The sequence below is a fragment of the Tenebrio molitor genome, unplaced genomic scaffold, assembly GCF_963966145.1.
Source record: "Tenebrio molitor unplaced genomic scaffold, icTenMoli1.1 SCAFFOLD_683, whole genome shotgun sequence".
Taxonomy (NCBI): domain Eukaryota; kingdom Metazoa; phylum Arthropoda; class Insecta; order Coleoptera; family Tenebrionidae; genus Tenebrio; species Tenebrio molitor.
In genome coordinates, this window is record NW_027184205.1 from 1 (window position 1) to 20013 (window position 20013).

The window sequence follows — 20013 nt, forward strand, 5'->3', positions numbered from 1 at the left end:
CTCCAACCACCAGCCCTAAATCCGGGTCGTCACGGTTTCGATTCGGGACCGACGGTTTACGTCGGCGGTGCGGGGTAGACGCGTCGATTCCGGGAATCCATATTTCGTTCGCCGAAATATTGGTCCATCTCTTCCCGGAATACCGCGCCACCTTCTCGATTTTACGACATCTTCGCGTCGCCAAACGCTTCCGAAACGGTCGAAGCACAGAAAGGACCTGGTGTTCGAACCGAGGCAATTCCGACAACAGGATGCCGCGAACCGCCTCTCCGACGTTCAGGTCGATCGTTTTCGGCGGAAGTTGAAACGGGACGAGTCGACGACGGGTCCCGTTGCCGTCCGGACCCTTCGGGACGGCCGAAAGTCCGTCGAGAGGATCATCCGAAAGGAGACGGTCTTCATCGTCCGACCGATGCCGCACCTACGAGTTTTCCGATATTTTCTTCGACGGATCTTCAGGTTTTCTTCCTTTCTTCCGTCTTTCTCTCTTCGTAATTTCGTGTCCGACCTGCGTCGTCCGAAGTCGGGGTGAAGATCGAAGAAAAAACGCCAAAAATAACAACTCGTCAGCCACGCACACCGCGTTCGAATGTCTAACGGTCCAACTTGGATTTTCGAAGATCGCCGAATCCGAGGGACGATAAATAATAATAATAATAATAATAATGGTAATAAATAATAATGTTAATAATAATAATAATGATATGATGATTATAACGATAATTATTATAGATAGGTAAATAGAAACACAGGTCTCCTCTCGAAAATCGGAACTTCCTGATATTACTTACATATTTCGGTCGATCCAAATGTGGGAATCTCGTCGTCGTCGGAGCAAGCAGCGCGGTAGGTGGGGTGAAATTCTGGATTTTCCACCGCCGCCGGCGGTCGAAAAATGTGCGACGCGGGAGATCGCCAGTCCGTCTAGTAGTCTCTCTTGTCGTTAGAGCGTGACGTGGTGGTTGTTGTGGGATTTCCCGTTAGTTCGGTCCGACGTCGGTCGTCAGAGGGTAAGTGCATACGGAAACGAAACGCATCGCGTTTTGATGTTCATATTCGTGCATCGGAATGTTAAAAGCAATATATTTTACACCAACGATCACACCTAAACACCACGGCAACGGCCATACCACGTTGAAAAGCACCGGTTCTCGTCCGATCACCGAAGTTAAGCAACGTCGGGCGCGGTCAGTACTTGGATGGGTGACCGCTTGGGAACACCGCGTGCCGTTGCCCCCCAACACTTTTTGTTTTTTTTTGAAATCCATAGCAACCACCGAACCGATTTGTTTTTCGTGCAGGTATTCGGAAACATGCACAGACCCGTATAATGTAGATTCATAGCTTTAAGTACTAGATAATTAAGAAAACAATTTTTTTTGTCGATTAATTGTAAACAATTGCAGAATAAAAACTCGTCAAACGGTAAAGGTTGTCGTTCGATCACCGAAGGTAAGCCACGCGGGCAGCGGTCAGCACTTGGACGGGTGACCGGTTCATTATATTCCTTCCGTGAGTTTAACAAAGATAACATATGCAAATGTCGTAAGTGCGACGAGGAAGACGGCGATCTTTTAATGTAAAAAAAATATATATTAGGTTACGCGTACATGCCACTTTGACTGCTGCTTTATTTTTTTGGTTTTTAAATAATTAGAGATCTGAATTCAACATATCAGTTCTATGTTATAATGGACAGACAATGTTGTATTCTTGGCCCCTAACACGTTAAGACCAACATAAAAACTAGAATAACTTACCATTCGTTAAACGTTAAACAATTTCGAACCACGTTTTTTTGAGCTCGAACAAACTCATAACACAACACTCATTTATTAGTCACTGGACCATTGTAAAACGAGAAGAGAGAAAAACCATGCGAAACTATTTTTAAAACGAAGAGAATAAAGGTTTTAAATGGTAGGGCTGTATGACAGACTTGTCAATTATCGTGGGGGGTACGGCTGAGATTTATGACGAAATCGAGCGGCGCCGGCGGTCGGTCACTTTCACGAAAGAGGTCTAAACACGGGTCGTTTACGATACCCTCTGGTTACTAGAAAAGTTCTAGACAGATGTTTGTCGGCTTTTCGAGGTATTTATTTGTGAGTCCAAAGACTCAATGGAGTAATATCGGACTGAAATTCCAAGATTTTGCTGTGTAATCCAAAAAACTATGTTCCTCGTAACATTTAACGATGTGTTAATTCAACTATTATTTTAATTTTTCGTATACGTATTTATACTAAAAAGTACAGCGCTTCCAACAGTGAATTGTGAATTGAAAATGTTTCAAAGAAAGATCGATAGTTTTGAAAAAAATTACATATTAATAAATTTAGATAGATTTAGAAGTATACATTGCACTTACTTTTCAAAATTATTGTACTTCTGATTTGGTTGAAATAACATAATATGTAGCAGTCATAGTCTTGTGTACATTGCAGTCGCGGCTGGTGTTGGGTAAAACCTTTATTTTTTAGGGGGTCATTACCCAAATGACCTCATGGACCAGCCGTTCCTGTTAGGTTTTATATATCAAATTGATTCGTCTGTCTTTTTCATCATGCCTTCGAAAAGCGAGCTCCTGTTTCGCCAAAGTAACTGTGACGTCAATTAAATACGATAATAAAATTCGGTTTTTCCGAACTTATTGTGAGTGAGAGCAGTGAGAGCATCTTCTTTTCGTATCCCACCTCCACCCGGCGGCAGTAGTGCAGTGCTTATCAACATAATTACCGGCGTCTCGCCTCCACATTTTGACTTTTTTGTGTTTTATGTGTTCTCTAAGTCCAAAATTTTTAAATTTTTAAAAAGAGATTGCGGTACTATTCCTGTTGCTGAAATTATAATAATATATTTATTAATTTTTGTATTATATGTCTGTGTTATATTGTGTGAATTTGGAACAGCTATATCTAAAAGATATGCTTGCTTTTGTTGTTTATTTAAAATAATAATGTCTGGTCTGTTATGCTGAATGTGAATGTCAGTTAAAACTGTGCGATCAAAATATAATTTGTAATTGTCATTTTCTAAACAACTTTCTGGTTTATAAATGTAATGTGGTTGTGTATCCTTTAATAAATTGAATTTAACTGCTAAATTCATGTGTATAATTTTTGCGAATATATCATGACGTTTTTTATATTCGCTGTGAGCCAAAACGGTGCAAGATCTTGTATTGCAAATATAAAACCCTCAGCTCTTTAAAATATCTCCCATGTAAAGACTTTTGTTTTATATTTGCTATAGTGTCATATCACGAGCTCTATTGAGAAAATAATTTTTTAGTGAAGCAATTTGATTGTGTTGTAGAATTTCTAGATTTGAAAAACCCCTACCACCATTTTCGCGTGGTAAATTAAATCTTTCAACAGCAGATTTGGGGTGATGTTTACAAAATTTTGTAAAGAGAACTCTAGTTTGAATATTTATATTCTTTAAATTAGTTTTGGACCATTTTATAACACCAAAAGAATAGATTTAATTTGATTTGATTGATTAATACCTAAATATTTATAAAATTCTCCTTTATTTAAATTTTTAATGATTTCTCCTTCTTTAGTTATATATTCTAAATTTTCGTAATGACCACGACATATTGATTGATTTTCAGTTATTGTTAAGTTTTATGTCATCCATATAAAGAAGGTGATTTAATTTAATATTAATTTTATAAATTTTAAGAATTTTAATTAACCATGAATGTGGTACTGAATCATAGGCTTTTTTGTAGTCTATGAATTGTTGTTGCATTATTTTCCAAACGTTTGAGACTTAAAATATTCGTCAAATGTTCTTCTTTTTTTAAATCAGAATACCCCTGACAAATCCGAACATTTTGTTTTGCGGTAGATAAAAGTAAACATGGGCCAAGACAGAATATTAATATTCGGTGTGGAATTTTCCTGCGTTCTTGTTCATTTCTATCGAAGTGCTCACGAAAAGTTGTGAATATCAACACTTTGTAATTGTCGTAGTGAAAAATAAAAAAGATAGCTATGGGGCACAACTTATTTCGCACTTCATTAGAAAAGTAACAGTATTAAAATAAAAAAAATATTTTTCTAAATTTCGAACGTTAGGTCTATCCTGACCAGCCGCCAATTAGTGGTATTATTTTATTTTTTGCTGTTTTCCACAATAGTTATTTTTATATTAAATCATTGATTCAAAAAATTGAAATTAAAAATTCAAATTTTTGAAGGAACTCTGAAGTTTCAATGCAGTGACCATGTTGCTAGGTAACTAATAAAAAACAGTGCGTGAAATGAAAAACAGAAATAGTCGTATGCGTTTTGTATGGTTTCTATGGTTTCGATCTTACTAACAATGCAATGAAAATGACCCACTTCAGGCACAGATAACTATGCGTGAATTTCAATTTTTTGAATCAATTATATAAAAACAAAATTGATTTGGCGGCCGCTACACAAAAGTGGTGGGAGGCGAGAACCTGTTTCCGCCGGTCAATTTTAAAATTAATAAATTTTCCCTGGATACGTATTCGACTTATCCGGTACGAGTTATTTTTAAATTAACTTAATGGCCCGTTGCTCTTGTTCTTTTTACATTGAATATGCGATGTTTTGGCATCGTTAGCAATAGTACAATACTCACGCATTTTTAATCTAAAATTAACAAAACTTGAATGGATCGGGATTATCACACTTCTGAATTGAAGTTTTCATTCGTTTAAAATATAATTGATAGTAATACGTAATGCGGATTGCCTAAACGTTGCTTCCATCACGTCAACATCACACATTCACGTTCGCCCGTAGAAATGGCGTGATGCACACGAAATCGATCCAAAAAGGCTCATAATATTTGTGTCACGCGAATCTACGTCGAAAACTAGAAAAAAAAAAAATTCAATTCGAATTTCAATAATCGAAACGATGCGTCGTCGATACTAAACGTAGGTAGTAACTAAAGTGTGATCGGGTGCGATAAAAGTGTCCGTCAATAATCATCATCCGACAATCATTTAATAGACGAACGCTAATTTTTGGCACTCACTCGGACGACAGAACCAGTCCAGACGGAAACCGGGGCGCGGGGTGGGTGGGTGGTTGTATGTCCGTGAATCTGTCCGGCGCGCGTCAACATTTCAGTTATCGTCGCGAGAGTTAAAACGAAAGGTGGTTAGTGTGAAAGTGACGTTTTTTCGTGGAGACACGTTACGAAGGGTGAGTACCTAATATAATATAAAACCAACCGAAAACCCACAATAGTGCCCCGGTTTATTATCGTGAATAGGTGTTTGGTAAATATTTTCTGTATTCCAACTAGCAAGTCTTTTATCAAAAAACTCCGGCAACATGGCTATTGTGGTATTGTTGATACCACCTAACTGAAGAACTTAGTTAATAACTAAGTCGACGATTTTATCGGGAAATTGAACGGAGAAACAAAAATAGCTCTTAGCGACAGTTGCCTGAAGTCGCAAATAACGGCGATTGACGAAATCACGTTTTTTTTATTTTAATTCCAATGAACAATACACAGGGTCACAATTATCTGTTATGTATTCTATAATGTTTTGCAAAGTAAATAATGTGAGTTGTCATGCGTAATATTAATTAGCTAAGTAATTTTTGCAAGTATTTTATGTCAGATATGCAATGTATAATAACGTAATGTTGCAAAGTATTTTAATTTTTATGCTAGGTAGAGATAATAACTCGACAATAACTCTTCTCTAATGAAAAAAAAAATAGAAAATGATTTAGGAACATAAAAAATCTCATTAAAACAGGAACAATTGAAATTAAAATAAACATAACATTCTGTACTAAAGTACAGTTTTGTTCACTCCTTTTTTCAAAGTCTTCTGTCCTCTCATTTGCACATACTGCTATTCCAAAACAGTGAAATTGTCTGTTTCAGGGAATCCTTAACGTTCCTTGCTAATGTCAACAACGTTTTCGATGAAACAAAGAGTCGGAAAAATGTCGGCTCATTGTATTCAATAACATACGCGACTACAAAACCATCTGTATCATTTGTAGGAATCGCGGTTTTTTCGATGAGAATTCGTTCTAATTTTTTCTTTCTTAAAAAAGCTAAGTAATTTTAATTTCACTAAAGATGAACATTTAGGCTATATGCTGGGTAATGCAAATCCATCAACCATCAACTAGGTTGTTCAGCAGATGTACGATTGTTTATTTGATTTCTTCTTCCGAAGAGTTGTATTCTGGCAAAATAGAAATTTATTCATAACATAACCTCAATCAACTAAATTATTTCGAATACAATAACCACATAACTACAAGTTGGATAGGCATGGGTGCAAAATACCGATAATGCATGAAACCTAATAATAATAATAATGACATAATAAAAGTTAATTAAAAATCGCTGTTTCACGTCTTTTTCTTTTTTGTTCGAGAGTTTTTGTGGTTCTGAAAAGAACCGTTTATAAATGTGTCGAAAACGAAAAACATCTATTTCGAACTGGTGTACTTGGTGACGGCTTTGGTACCTTCGGAGACGGCGTGCTTGGCCAACTCACCGGGCAACAACAGACGCACGGCAGTTTGAATTTCTCTGCTGGTGATCGTCGAACGTTTGTTGTAGTGTGCCAGACGGGAAGCTTCAGCGGCGATACGTTCGAAGATGTCGTTCACGAAACTGTTCATTATGCTCATAGCCTTACTAGAGATACCGGTGTCGGGATGGACTTGTTTCAACACCTTGTAGATGTAGATGGCATAGCTCTCCTTCCTCCTGCGCTTCTTTTTTTTGTCGCTCTTGGAAATGTTCTTCTGAGCTTTCCCGGCCTTCTTGGCTGCCTTACCACTTGTCTTCGGCGGCATTTTTCAATTCAATTCGATTCAACAAACTCGCGAACTGCTCTGACTCGTGTGCGTGCGTTAACTTTGCACCACCACCTTTCTGATAGGTAGTGTGTTCACCAGAACCCCACCTGAAAACGGGCTCCCACCAATCGTCACGTCCTATTCTCCTATCACGGAGGCTATAAATTCGAAGCACAGCTACCAGCTTTTACAATCGACGAGTCCCGTCCGTCAGTTTTATTACTTCTCGTGGTGTCTAACGAACGAACTTAAAATGTCAGGTCGCGGTAAAGGAGGTAAAGTGAAGGGAAAAGCGAAATCCCGTTCGAGCCGTGCCGGTCTCCAGTTTCCGGTGGGTAGGATACATCGTCTTCTCAGAAAAGGAAATTACGCGGAACGCGTCGGTGCAGGAGCTCCCGTCTATTTGGCCGCCGTCATGGAGTACTTAGCCGCCGAAGTTCTAGAATTGGCAGGAAACGCTGCCCGTGACAACAAGAAGACACGTATTATACCGCGTCATCTGCAGCTGGCCATCAGAAACGACGAGGAATTGAACAAACTCCTGTCCGGAGTTACGATCGCCCAAGGCGGTGTCTTACCCAACATTCAGGCCGTACTTTTACCCAAAAAAACCGAGAAGAAACCTTAAACGAACGATCGATCCATCTCCGTGGCGAAAACTCAAAATATCGGCCCTTCTCAGGGCCACTATAGCTTTTTTTTTTCGTAAAATGACCGATGCATCTTTTCTTTTTGTATTATTATCATTTACGACTGCAATGCCAAAAGGAAAGCAAGGGGTGTTTACGATCTTGGTACATTTATCAGGTAGTCAGTTAGTAATAATTGTCCGTTGTTTCTCGAAAGAACATCATGTTTCTTTTTTTTCCTCTTATTTTTATTTTGTGGTTCTGAAAAGAACCGATTTTGTATTTCATATTTTATTCTGGTTTTCTCGAACGGTGAAGAGCGCCAGGAAATTAACCTCCGAAACCGTAGAGGGTGCGTCCTTGACGTTTCAAAGCGTAGACGACGTCCATCGCTGTCACGGTTTTACGTTTGGCGTGTTCCGTGTAGGTGACGGCATCTCGGATGACATTTTCCAAGAACACTTTCAGGACTCCGCGAGTTTCTTCGTAGATCAAACCGGAAATACGTTTCACGCCGCCACGACGAGCCAATCTTCTGATAGCGGGTTTCGTGATGCCCTGGATGTTGTCACGCAGGACTTTGCGATGACGCTTCGCTCCTCCTTTTCCCAATCCTTTGCCTCCTTTACCGCGACCGGTCATCTTTTCAGATTATTTCAACTGACACAAAATACCTGCACACCTCGTCCCTAGGAAGTCAACTACCGCAAAATTTCAACTAACGGAGCCTTATATAGATTCAACGGTTCACCATCGACCAATCGACGAAGTCAGCCGTTGACTTTGTTCACGTATAAAAGTACAATTTAATATGGCGGAATTTTTAGTACCCGTTTACCTTTCGACGCGTGCACGTCTAACGATCGTCAGAGTCGATTTTAATAATTGTCAGTTTTGTTTTTCATTCGTTTCATTCGAAATGGCCAGGACCAAGCAGACCGCACGCAAGTCCACCGGAGGAAAAGCCCCCAGGAAACAACTGGCTACCAAAGCGGCCAGGAAAAGCGCTCCCGCCACTGGCGGCGTCAAGAAGCCCCACCGTTACAGACCTGGTACCGTGGCTCTGCGTGAGATCCGTCGTTACCAGAAAAGTACCGAGTTGCTCATCCGCAAGCTTCCCTTTCAACGTTTGGTGAGGGAGATCGCTCAGGATTTCAAAACCGATTTGCGCTTCCAAAGCTCCGCCGTGATGGCCCTCCAGGAAGCGAGCGAAGCTTACTTGGTCGGTCTGTTCGAGGACACGAATTTGTGCGCCATCCACGCCAAACGTGTAACCATCATGCCAAAGGACATCCAACTTGCCAGACGTATTCGGGGTGAACGCGCTTAAATTTTTCCACATCGTGTTTCGGAAGAACAACACGAAACACGAATTTTATAACAAAAAAATCGGTTCTTTTCAGAACCTCAAACTTTACAGGCAAAAAAAAAAATATATCGCCCTTCAACCGGAAATGAATAAAATAAAAATGTCAATAATCGGTCGGTCCTCTCGATTCGGGTTGGGTTGCGGTCGTTCGTAAAATTTTATTGCATCCTGTCATCACCTACCTGCCAGCTGATGCTATCTATTTTATTTGGTTTCGCCGTAAGGATAGTTTTATTTCTTTTTTTCGTCGTAGATTATCGTGTGGCCCTGAAAAGGGCCATTTGTGCGTGCCCCGTTGCCGGTAGTACGATGATGACGTCGGAACGAGGCACAGCCGAACGAACATGAGTCGAGTATCCATCCACGTTTCTCACTTTTTCCTCTTCGGCGAAGCGGCCTTTTTCACCTTGACAGGAATGGCTTTGGCTGTCTTGGGTTTGGGTGCTTTGGGTTTTTTAGTCGGACCAGCCTTGTTAGATTTCTTCGCTTTGGAAGGCGATCGGGGTTTCGGGGCGGCTCTAGTTTTCTTTTCTGCCGAGGAGGCGGCCGATTTCTTGGCTTTCGCTGCGGCGGCGGAGGCAGCGACGGCGCTCTTCTTTTCGGCAGCAGTCTTCTTCGCTTTGGGGGAGGCTTGTTTTTTGGCTGTCTTCGAGGAAGCCTTGTCGGAAGTCGTCGCGACGGCGGTACGTTTGGCGGATGATTTTTTCGTCTTGGATGCGGCGGACGAAGCGGGTTTCCTCTTGTCGGAGGCGGAGGCGACTTTGGCACCACCGGAGGTGGACGAGGCGAGCTTGAACGAACCCGACGCGCCCTTACCTTTCGTCTGAACCAGAGATCCCGACGCCACGGCGCCTTTCAGATATTTCTTGATGAAAGGGGCGACCTTTTCGGCGTCGACTTTGTAATTTGCGGCGACGAACTTCTTGATGGCCTGAAGAGACGATCCTCCGCGTTCCTTGAGTCCCTTGATGGCGTTGTTTACCATCTCGGATGTCGGAGGATGGGACGGTTTCGCCCTGGGATTTTTCGCTTTTTTCTCTTTCTTCGCGTGGGATTGAGGGGTGGCAGCGGAACCGGTGGTGACCGATGATGCTGTTTGATTTTCGACGTCGGCCATCTTTCACGTTAAAACGTTAAAAGTTAATAATAATTATTGAAAAAACACTTGCTCACACACGTACACTTCGAGCACCTCGTGAACGAGAATTGAACAAAAAAATTTTCTAAGTCTTTATAAAATAGTCGCCACTGCGGACGGAAGACTGAACGCGCACCGCGTCCGCCGTCGAAGAAATTGCAGGCCTCGGAATCGTTGCCCGCGTGATGGCATCGTCCTCTTTCCTCGATCACCATCGCCACCGTGTGATCAAGCTGGCCGAACTCGGTTTCCGAAGTTTCCCTGGAGATAGCGAAGTTCGTCTCGGAACGTCGGTGGGTTTCGAATCAGGTACACGCCCCTCCAACCACCAGCCCTAAATCCGGGTCGTCACGGTTTCGATTCGGGACCGACGGTTTACGTCGGCGGTGCGGGGTAGACGCGTCGATTCCGGGAATCCATATTTCGTTCGCCGAAATATTGGTCCATCTCTTCCCGGAATACCGCGCCACCTTCTCGATTTTACGACATCTTCGCGTCGCCAAACGCTTCCGAAACGGTCGAAGCACAGAAAGGACCTGGTGTTCGAACCGAGGCAATTCCGACAACAGGATGCCGCGAACCGCCTCTCCGACGTTCAGGTCGATCGTTTTCGGCGGAAGTTGAAACGGGACGAGTCGACGACGGGTCCCGTTGCCGTCCGGACCCTTCGGGACGGCCGAAAGTCCGTCGAGAGGATCATCCGAAAGGAGACGGTCTTCATCGTCCGACCGATGCCGCACCTACGAGTTTTCCGATATTTTCTTCGACGGATCTTCAGGTTTTCTTCCTTTCTTCCGTCTTTCTCTCTTCGTAATTTCGTGTCCGACCTGCGTCGTCCGAAGTCGGGGTGAAGATCGAAGAAAAAACGCCAAAAATAACAACTCGTCAGCCACGCACACCGCGTTCGAATGTCTAACGGTCCAACTTGGATTTTCGAAGATCGCCGAATCCGAGGGACGATAAATAATAATAATAATAATAATAATGGTAATAAATAATAATGTTAATAATAATAATAATGATATGATGATTATAACGATAATTATTATAGATAGGTAAATAGAAACACAGGTCTCCTCTCGAAAATCGGAACTTCCTGATATTACTTACATATTTCGGTCGATCCAAATGTGGGAATCTCGTCGTCGTCGGAGCAAGCAGCGCGGTAGGTGGGGTGAAATTCTGGATTTTCCACCGCCGCCGGCGGTCGAAAAATGTGCGACGCGGGAGATCGCCAGTCCGTCTAGTAGTCTCTCTTGTCGTTAGAGCGTGACGTGGTGGTTGTTGTGGGATTTCCCGTTAGTTCGGTCCGACGTCGGTCGTCAGAGGGTAAGTGCATACGGAAACGAAACGCATCGCGTTTTGATGTTCATATTCGTGCATCGGAATGTTAAAAGCAATATATTTTACACCAACGATCACACCTAAACACCACGGCAACGGCCATACCACGTTGAAAAGCACCGGTTCTCGTCCGATCACCGAAGTTAAGCAACGTCGGGCGCGGTCAGTACTTGGATGGGTGACCGCTTGGGAACACCGCGTGCCGTTGCCCCCCAACACTTTTTGTTTTTTTTTGAAATCCATAGCAACCACCGAACCGATTTGTTTTTCGTGCAGGTATTCGGAAACATGCACAGACCCGTATAATGTAGATTCATAGCTTTAAGTACTAGATAATTAAGAAAACAATTTTTTTTGTCGATTAATTGTAAACAATTGCAGAATAAAAACTCGTCAAACGGTAAAGGTTGTCGTTCGATCACCGAAGGTAAGCCACGCGGGCAGCGGTCAGCACTTGGACGGGTGACCGGTTCATTATATTCCTTCCGTGAGTTTAACAAAGATAACATATGCAAATGTCGTAAGTGCGACGAGGAAGACGGCGATCTTTTAATGTAAAAAAAATATATATTAGGTTACGCGTACATGCCACTTTGACTGCTGCTTTATTTTTTTGGTTTTTAAATAATTAGAGATCTGAATTCAACATATCAGTTCTATGTTATAATGGACAGACAATGTTGTATTCTTGGCCCCTAACACGTTAAGACCAACATAAAAACTAGAATAACTTACCATTCGTTAAACGTTAAACAATTTCGAACCACGTTTTTTTGAGCTCGAACAAACTCATAACACAACACTCATTTATTAGTCACTGGACCATTGTAAAACGAGAAGAGAGAAAAACCATGCGAAACTATTTTTAAAACGAAGAGAATAAAGGTTTTAAATGGTAGGGCTGTATGACAGACTTGTCAATTATCGTGGGGGGTACGGCTGAGATTTATGACGAAATCGAGCGGCGCCGGCGGTCGGTCACTTTCACGAAAGAGGTCTAAACACGGGTCGTTTACGATACCCTCTGGTTACTAGAAAAGTTCTAGACAGATGTTTGTCGGCTTTTCGAGGTATTTATTTGTGAGTCCAAAGACTCAATGGAGTAATATCGGACTGAAATTCCAAGATTTTGCTGTGTAATCCAAAAAACTATGTTCCTCGTAACATTTAACGATGTGTTAATTCAACTATTATTTTAATTTTTCGTATACGTATTTATACTAAAAAGTACAGCGCTTCCAACAGTGAATTGTGAATTGAAAATGTTTCAAAGAAAGATCGATAGTTTTGAAAAAAATTACATATTAATAAATTTAGATAGATTTAGAAGTATACATTGCACTTACTTTTCAAAATTATTGTACTTCTGATTTGGTTGAAATAACATAATATGTAGCAGTCATAGTCTTGTGTACATTGCAGTCGCGGCTGGTGTTGGGTAAAACCTTTATTTTTTAGGGGGTCATTACCCAAATGACCTCATGGACCAGCCGTTCCTGTTAGGTTTTATATATCAAATTGATTCGTCTGTCTTTTTCATCATGCCTTCGAAAAGCGAGCTCCTGTTTCGCCAAAGTAACTGTGACGTCAATTAAATACGATAATAAAATTCGGTTTTTCCGAACTTATTGTGAGTGAGAGCAGTGAGAGCATCTTCTTTTCGTATCCCACCTCCACCCGGCGGCAGTAGTGCAGTGCTTATCAACATAATTACCGGCGTCTCGCCTCCACATTTTGACTTTTTTGTGTTTTATGTGTTCTCTAAGTCCAAAATTTTTAAATTTTTAAAAAGAGATTGCGGTACTATTCCTGTTGCTGAAATTATAATAATATATTTATTAATTTTTGTATTATATGTCTGTGTTATATTGTGTGAATTTGGAACAGCTATATCTAAAAGATATGCTTGCTTTTGTTGTTTATTTAAAATAATAATGTCTGGTCTGTTATGCTGAATGTGAATGTCAGTTAAAACTGTGCGATCAAAATATAATTTGTAATTGTCATTTTCTAAACAACTTTCTGGTTTATAAATGTAATGTGGTTGTGTATCCTTTAATAAATTGAATTTAACTGCTAAATTCATGTGTATAATTTTTGCGAATATATCATGACGTTTTTTATATTCGCTGTGAGCCAAAACGGTGCAAGATCTTGTATTGCAAATATAAAACCCTCAGCTCTTTAAAATATCTCCCATGTAAAGACTTTTGTTTTATATTTGCTATAGTGTCATATCACGAGCTCTATTGAGAAAATAATTTTTTAGTGAAGCAATTTGATTGTGTTGTAGAATTTCTAGATTTGAAAAACCCCTACCACCATTTTCGCGTGGTAAATTAAATCTTTCAACAGCAGATTTGGGGTGATGTTTACAAAATTTTGTAAAGAGAACTCTAGTTTGAATATTTATATTCTTTAAATTAGTTTTGGACCATTTTATAACACCAAAAGAATAGATTTAATTTGATTTGATTGATTAATACCTAAATATTTATAAAATTCTCCTTTATTTAAATTTTTAATGATTTCTCCTTCTTTAGTTATATATTCTAAATTTTCGTAATGACCACGACATATTGATTGATTTTCAGTTATTGTTAAGTTTTATGTCATCCATATAAAGAAGGTGATTTAATTTAATATTAATTTTATAAATTTTAAGAATTTTAATTAACCATGAATGTGGTACTGAATCATAGGCTTTTTTGTAGTCTATGAATTGTTGTTGCATTATTTTCCAAACGTTTGAGACTTAAAATATTCGTCAAATGTTCTTCTTTTTTTAAATCAGAATACCCCTGACAAATCCGAACATTTTGTTTTGCGGTAGATAAAAGTAAACATGGGCCAAGACAGAATATTAATATTCGGTGTGGAATTTTCCTGCGTTCTTGTTCATTTCTATCGAAGTGCTCACGAAAAGTTGTGAATATCAACACTTTGTAATTGTCGTAGTGAAAAATAAAAAAGATAGCTATGGGGCACAACTTATTTCGCACTTCATTAGAAAAGTAACAGTATTAAAATAAAAAAAATATTTTTCTAAATTTCGAACGTTAGGTCTATCCTGACCAGCCGCCAATTAGTGGTATTATTTTATTTTTTGCTGTTTTCCACAATAGTTATTTTTATATTAAATCATTGATTCAAAAAATTGAAATTAAAAATTCAAATTTTTGAAGGAACTCTGAAGTTTCAATGCAGTGACCATGTTGCTAGGTAACTAATAAAAAACAGTGCGTGAAATGAAAAACAGAAATAGTCGTATGCGTTTTGTATGGTTTCTATGGTTTCGATCTTACTAACAATGCAATGAAAATGACCCACTTCAGGCACAGATAACTATGCGTGAATTTCAATTTTTTGAATCAATTATAAAAACAAAATTGATTTGGCGGCCGCTACACAAAAGTGGTGGGAGGCGAGAACCTGTTTCCGCCGGTCAATTTTAAAATTAATAAATTTTCCCTGGATACGTATTCGACTTATCCGGTACGAGTTATTTTTAAATTAACTTAATGGCCCGTTGCTCTTGTTCTTTTTACATTGAATATGCGATGTTTTGGCATCGTTAGCAATAGTACAATACTCACGCATTTTTAATCTAAAATTAACAAAACTTGAATGGATCGGGATTATCACACTTCTGAATTGAAGTTTTCATTCGTTTAAAATATAATTGATAGTAATACGTAATGCGGATTGCCTAAACGTTGCTTCCATCACGTCAACATCACACATTCACGTTCGCCCGTAGAAATGGCGTGATGCACACGAAATCGATCCAAAAAGGCTCATAATATTTGTGTCACGCGAATCTACGTCGAAAACTAGAAAAAAAAAAAATTCAATTCGAATTTCAATAATCGAAACGATGCGTCGTCGATACTAAACGTAGGTAGTAACTAAAGTGTGATCGGGTGCGATAAAAGTGTCCGTCAATAATCATCATCCGACAATCATTTAATAGACGAACGCTAATTTTTGGCACTCACTCGGACGACAGAACCAGTCCAGACGGAAACCGGGGCGCGGGGTGGGTGGGTGGTTGTATGTCCGTGAATCTGTCCGGCGCGCGTCAACATTTCAGTTATCGTCGCGAGAGTTAAAACGAAAGGTGGTTAGTGTGAAAGTGACGTTTTTTCGTGGAGACACGTTACGAAGGGTGAGTACCTAATATAATATAAAACCAACCGAAAACCCACAATAGTGCCCCGGTTTATTATCGTGAATAGGTGTTTGGTAAATATTTTCTGTATTCCAACTAGCAAGTCTTTTATCAAAAAACTCCGGCAACATGGCTATTGTGGTATTGTTGATACCACCTAACTGAAGAACTTAGTTAATAACTAAGTCGACGATTTTATCGGGAAATTGAACGGAGAAACAAAAATAGCTCTTAGCGACAGTTGCCTGAAGTCGCAAATAACGGCGATTGACGAAATCACGTTTTTTTTATTTTAATTCCAATGAACAATACACAGGGTCACAATTATCTGTTATGTATTCTATAATGTTTTGCAAAGTAAATAATGTGAGTTGTCATGCGTAATATTAATTAGCTAAGTAATTTTTGCAAGTATTTTATGTCAGATATGCAATGTATAATAACGTAATGTTGCAAAGTATTTTAATTTTTATGCTAGGTAGAGATAATAACTCGACAATAACTCTTCTCTAATGAAAAAAAAAATAGAAAATGATTTAGGAACATAAAAAATCTCATTAAAACAGGAACAATTGAAATTAAAATAAACATAACATTCTGTACTAAAGTACAGTTTTGTTCACTCCTTTTTTCAAAGTCTTCTGTCCTCTCATTTGCACATACTGCTATTCCAAAACAGTGAAATTGTCTGTTTCAGGGAATCCTTAACGTTCCTTGCTAATGTCAACAACGTTTTCGATGAAACAAAGAGTCGGAAAAATGTCGGCTCATTGTATTCAATAACATACGCGACTACAAAACCATCTGTATCATTTGTAGGAATCGCGGTTTTTTCGATGAGAATTCGTTCTAATTTTTTCTTTCTTAAAAAAGCTAAGTAATTTTAATTTCACTAAAGATGAACATTTAGGCTATATGCTGGGTAATGCAAATCCATCAACCATCAACTAGGTTGTTCAGCAGATGTACGATTGTTTATTTGATTTCTTCTTCCGAAGAGTTGTATTCTGGCAAAATAGAAATTTATTCATAACATAACCTCAATCAACTAAATTATTTCGAATACAATAACCACATAACTACAAGTTGGATAGGCATGGGTGCAAAATACCGATAATGCATGAAACCTAATAATAATAATAATGACATAATAAAAGTTAATTAAAAATCGCTGTTTCACGTCTTTTTCTTTTTTGTTCGAGAGTTTTTGTGGTTCTGAAAAGAACCGTTTATAAATGTGTCGAAAACGAAAAACATCTATTTCGAACTGGTGTACTTGGTGACGGCTTTGGTACCTTCGGAGACGGCGTGCTTGGCCAACTCACCGGGCAACAACAGACGCACGGCAGTTTGAATTTCTCTGCTGGTGATCGTCGAACGTTTGTTGTAGTGTGCCAGACGGGAAGCTTCAGCGGCGATACGTTCGAAGATGTCGTTCACGAAACTGTTCATTATGCTCATAGCCTTACTAGAGATACCGGTGTCGGGATGGACTTGTTTCAACACCTTGTAGATGTAGATGGCATAGCTCTCCTTCCTCCTGCGCTTCTTTTTTTTGTCGCTCTTGGAAATGTTCTTCTGAGCTTTCCCGGCCTTCTTGGCTGCCTTACCACTTGTCTTCGGCGGCATTTTTCAATTCAATTCGATTCAACAAACTCGCGAACTGCTCTGACTCGTGTGCGTGCGTTAACTTTGCACCACCACCTTTCTGATAGGTAGTGTGTTCACCAGAACCCCACCTGAAAACGGGCTCCCACCAATCGTCACGTCCTATTCTCCTATCACGGAGGCTATAAATTCGAAGCACAGCTACCAGCTTTTACAATCGACGAGTCCCGTCCGTCAGTTTTATTACTTCTCGTGGTGTCTAACGAACGAACTTAAAATGTCAGGTCGCGGTAAAGGAGGTAAAGTGAAGGGAAAAGCGAAATCCCGTTCGAGCCGTGCCGGTCTCCAGTTTCCGGTGGGTAGGATACATCGTCTTCTCAGAAAAGGAAATTACGCGGAACGCGTCGGTGCAGGAGCTCCCGTCTATTTGGCCGCCGTCATGGAGTACTTAGCCGCCGAAGTTCTAGAATTGGCAGGAAACGCTGCCCGTGACAACAAGAAGACACGTATTATACCGCGTCATCTGCAGCTGGCCATCAGAAACGACGAGGAATTGAACAAACTCCTGTCCGGAGTTACGATCGCCCAAGGCGGTGTCTTACCCAACATTCAGGCCGTACTTTTACCCAAAAAAACCGAGAAGAAACCTTAAACGAACGATCGATCCATCTCCGTGGCGAAAACTCAAAATATCGGCCCTTCTCAGGGCCACTATAGCTTTTTTTTTTCGTAAAATGACCGATGCATCTTTTCTTTTTGTATTATTATCATTTACGACTGCAATGCCAAAAGGAAAGCAAGGGGTGTTTACGATCTTGGTACATTTATCAGGTAGTCAGTTAGTAATAATTGTCCGTTGTTTCTCGAAAGAACATCATGTTTCTTTTTTTTCCTCTTATTTTTATTTTGTGGTTCTGAAAAGAACCGATTTTGTATTTCGTATTTTATTCTGGTTTTCTCGAACGGTGAAGAGCGCCAGGAAATTAACCTCCGAAACCGTAGAGGGTGCGTCCTTGACGTTTCAAAGCGTAGACGACGTCCATCGCTGTCACGGTTTTACGTTTGGCGTGTTCCGTGTAGGTGACGGCATCTCGGATGACATTTTCCAAGAACACTTTCAGGACTCCGCGAGTTTCTTCGTAGATCAAACCGGAAATACGTTTCACGCCGCCACGACGAGCCAATCTTCTGATAGCGGGTTTCGTGATGCCCTGGATGTTGTCACGCAGGACTTTGCGATGACGCTTCGCTCCTCCTTTTCCCAATCCTTTGCCTCCTTTACCGCGACCGGTCATCTTTTCAGATTATTTCAACTGACACAAAATACCTGCACACCTCGTCCCTAGGAAGTCAACTACCGCAAAATTTCAACTAACGGAGCCTTATATAGATTCAACGGTTCACCATCGACCAATCGACGAAGTCAGCCGTTGACTTTGTTCACGTATAAAAGTACAATTTAATATGGCGGAATTTTTAGTACCCGTTTACCTTTCGACGCGTGCACGTCTAACGATCGTCAGAGTCGATTTTAATAATTGTCAGTTTTGTTTTTCATTCGTTTCATTCGAAATGGCCAGGACCAAGCAGACCGCACGCAAGTCCACCGGAGGAAAAGCCCCCAGGAAAACAACTGGCTACCAAAGCGGCCAGGAAAAGCGCTCCCGCCACTGGCGGCGTCAAGAAGCCCCACCGTTACAGACCTGGTACCGTGGCTCTGCGTGAGATCCGTCGTTACCAGAAAAGTACCGAGTTGCTCATCCGCAAGCTTCCTTTCAACGTTTGGTGAGGGAGATCGCTCAGGATTTCAAAACCGATTTGCGCTTCCAAAGCTCCGCCGTGATGGCCCTCCAGGAAGCGAGCGAAGCTTACTTGGTCGGTCTGTTCGAGGACACGAATTTGTGCGCCATCCACGCCAAACGTGTAACCATCATGCCAAAGGACATCCAACTTGCCAGACGTATTCGGGGTGAACGCGCTTAAATTTTTCCACATCGTGTTTCGGAAGAACAACACGAAACACGAATTTTATAACAAAAAAATCGGTTCTTTTCAGAACCTCAAACTTTACAGGCAAAAAAAAAAATATATCGCCCTTCAACCGGAAATGAATAAAATAAAAATGTCAATAATCGGTCGGTCCTCTCGATTCGGGTTGGGTTGCGGTCGTTCGTAAAATTTTATTGCATCCTGTCATCACCTACCTGCCAGCTGATGCTATCTATTTTATTTGGTTTCGCCGTAAGGATAGTTTTATTTCTTTTTTTCGTCGTAGATTATCGTGTGGCCCTGAAAAGGGCCATTTGTGCGTGCCCCGTTGCCGGTAGTACGATGATGACGTCGGAACGAGGCACAGCCGAACGAACATGAGTCGAGTATCCATCCACGTTTCTCACTTTTTCCTCTTCGGCGAAGCGGCCTTTTTCACCTTGACAGGAATGGCTTTGGCTGTCTTGGGTTTGGGTGCTTTGGGTTTTTTAGTCGGACCAGCCTTGTTAGATTTCTTCGCTTTGGAAGGCGATCGGGGTTTCGGGGCGGCTCTAGTTTTCTTTTCTGCCGAGGAGGCGGCCGATTTCTTGGCTTTCGCTGCGGCGGCGGAGGCAGCGACGGCGCTCTTCTTTTCGGCAGCAGTCTTCTTCGCTTTGGGGGAGGCTTGTTTTTTGGCTGTCTTCGAGGAAGCCTTGTCGGAAGTCGTCGCGACGGCGGTACGTTTGGCGGATGATTTTTTCGTCTTGGATGCGGCGGACGAAGCGGGTTTCCTCTTGTCGGAGGCGGAGGCGACTTTGGCACCACCGGAGGTGGACGAGGCGAGCTTGAACGAACCCGACGCGCCCTTACCTTTCGTCTGAACCAGAGATCCCGACGCCACGGCGCCTTTCAGATATTTCTTGATGAAAGGGGCGACCTTTTCGGCGTCGACTTTG

The 20013-nt window shown here is 41.0% G+C and overlaps 2 non-coding genes across 2 annotated transcripts; both read left to right on the forward strand.

The window, feature by feature from the left end:
• Positions 1-1116: 1116 nt before the first annotated feature.
• LOC138140971 (5S ribosomal RNA) lies at positions 1117-1236 on the forward strand. The gene has a single exon (XR_011162873.1). It is a non-coding gene; the product is annotated as a 5S ribosomal RNA (ribosomal RNA).
• Positions 1237-11401: 10165 nt separating this feature from the next.
• LOC138140972 (5S ribosomal RNA) lies at positions 11402-11521 on the forward strand. Its single transcript, XR_011162874.1, has one exon. It is a non-coding gene; the product is annotated as a 5S ribosomal RNA (ribosomal RNA).
• The last annotated feature ends 8492 nt before the right edge of the window (positions 11522-20013 follow it).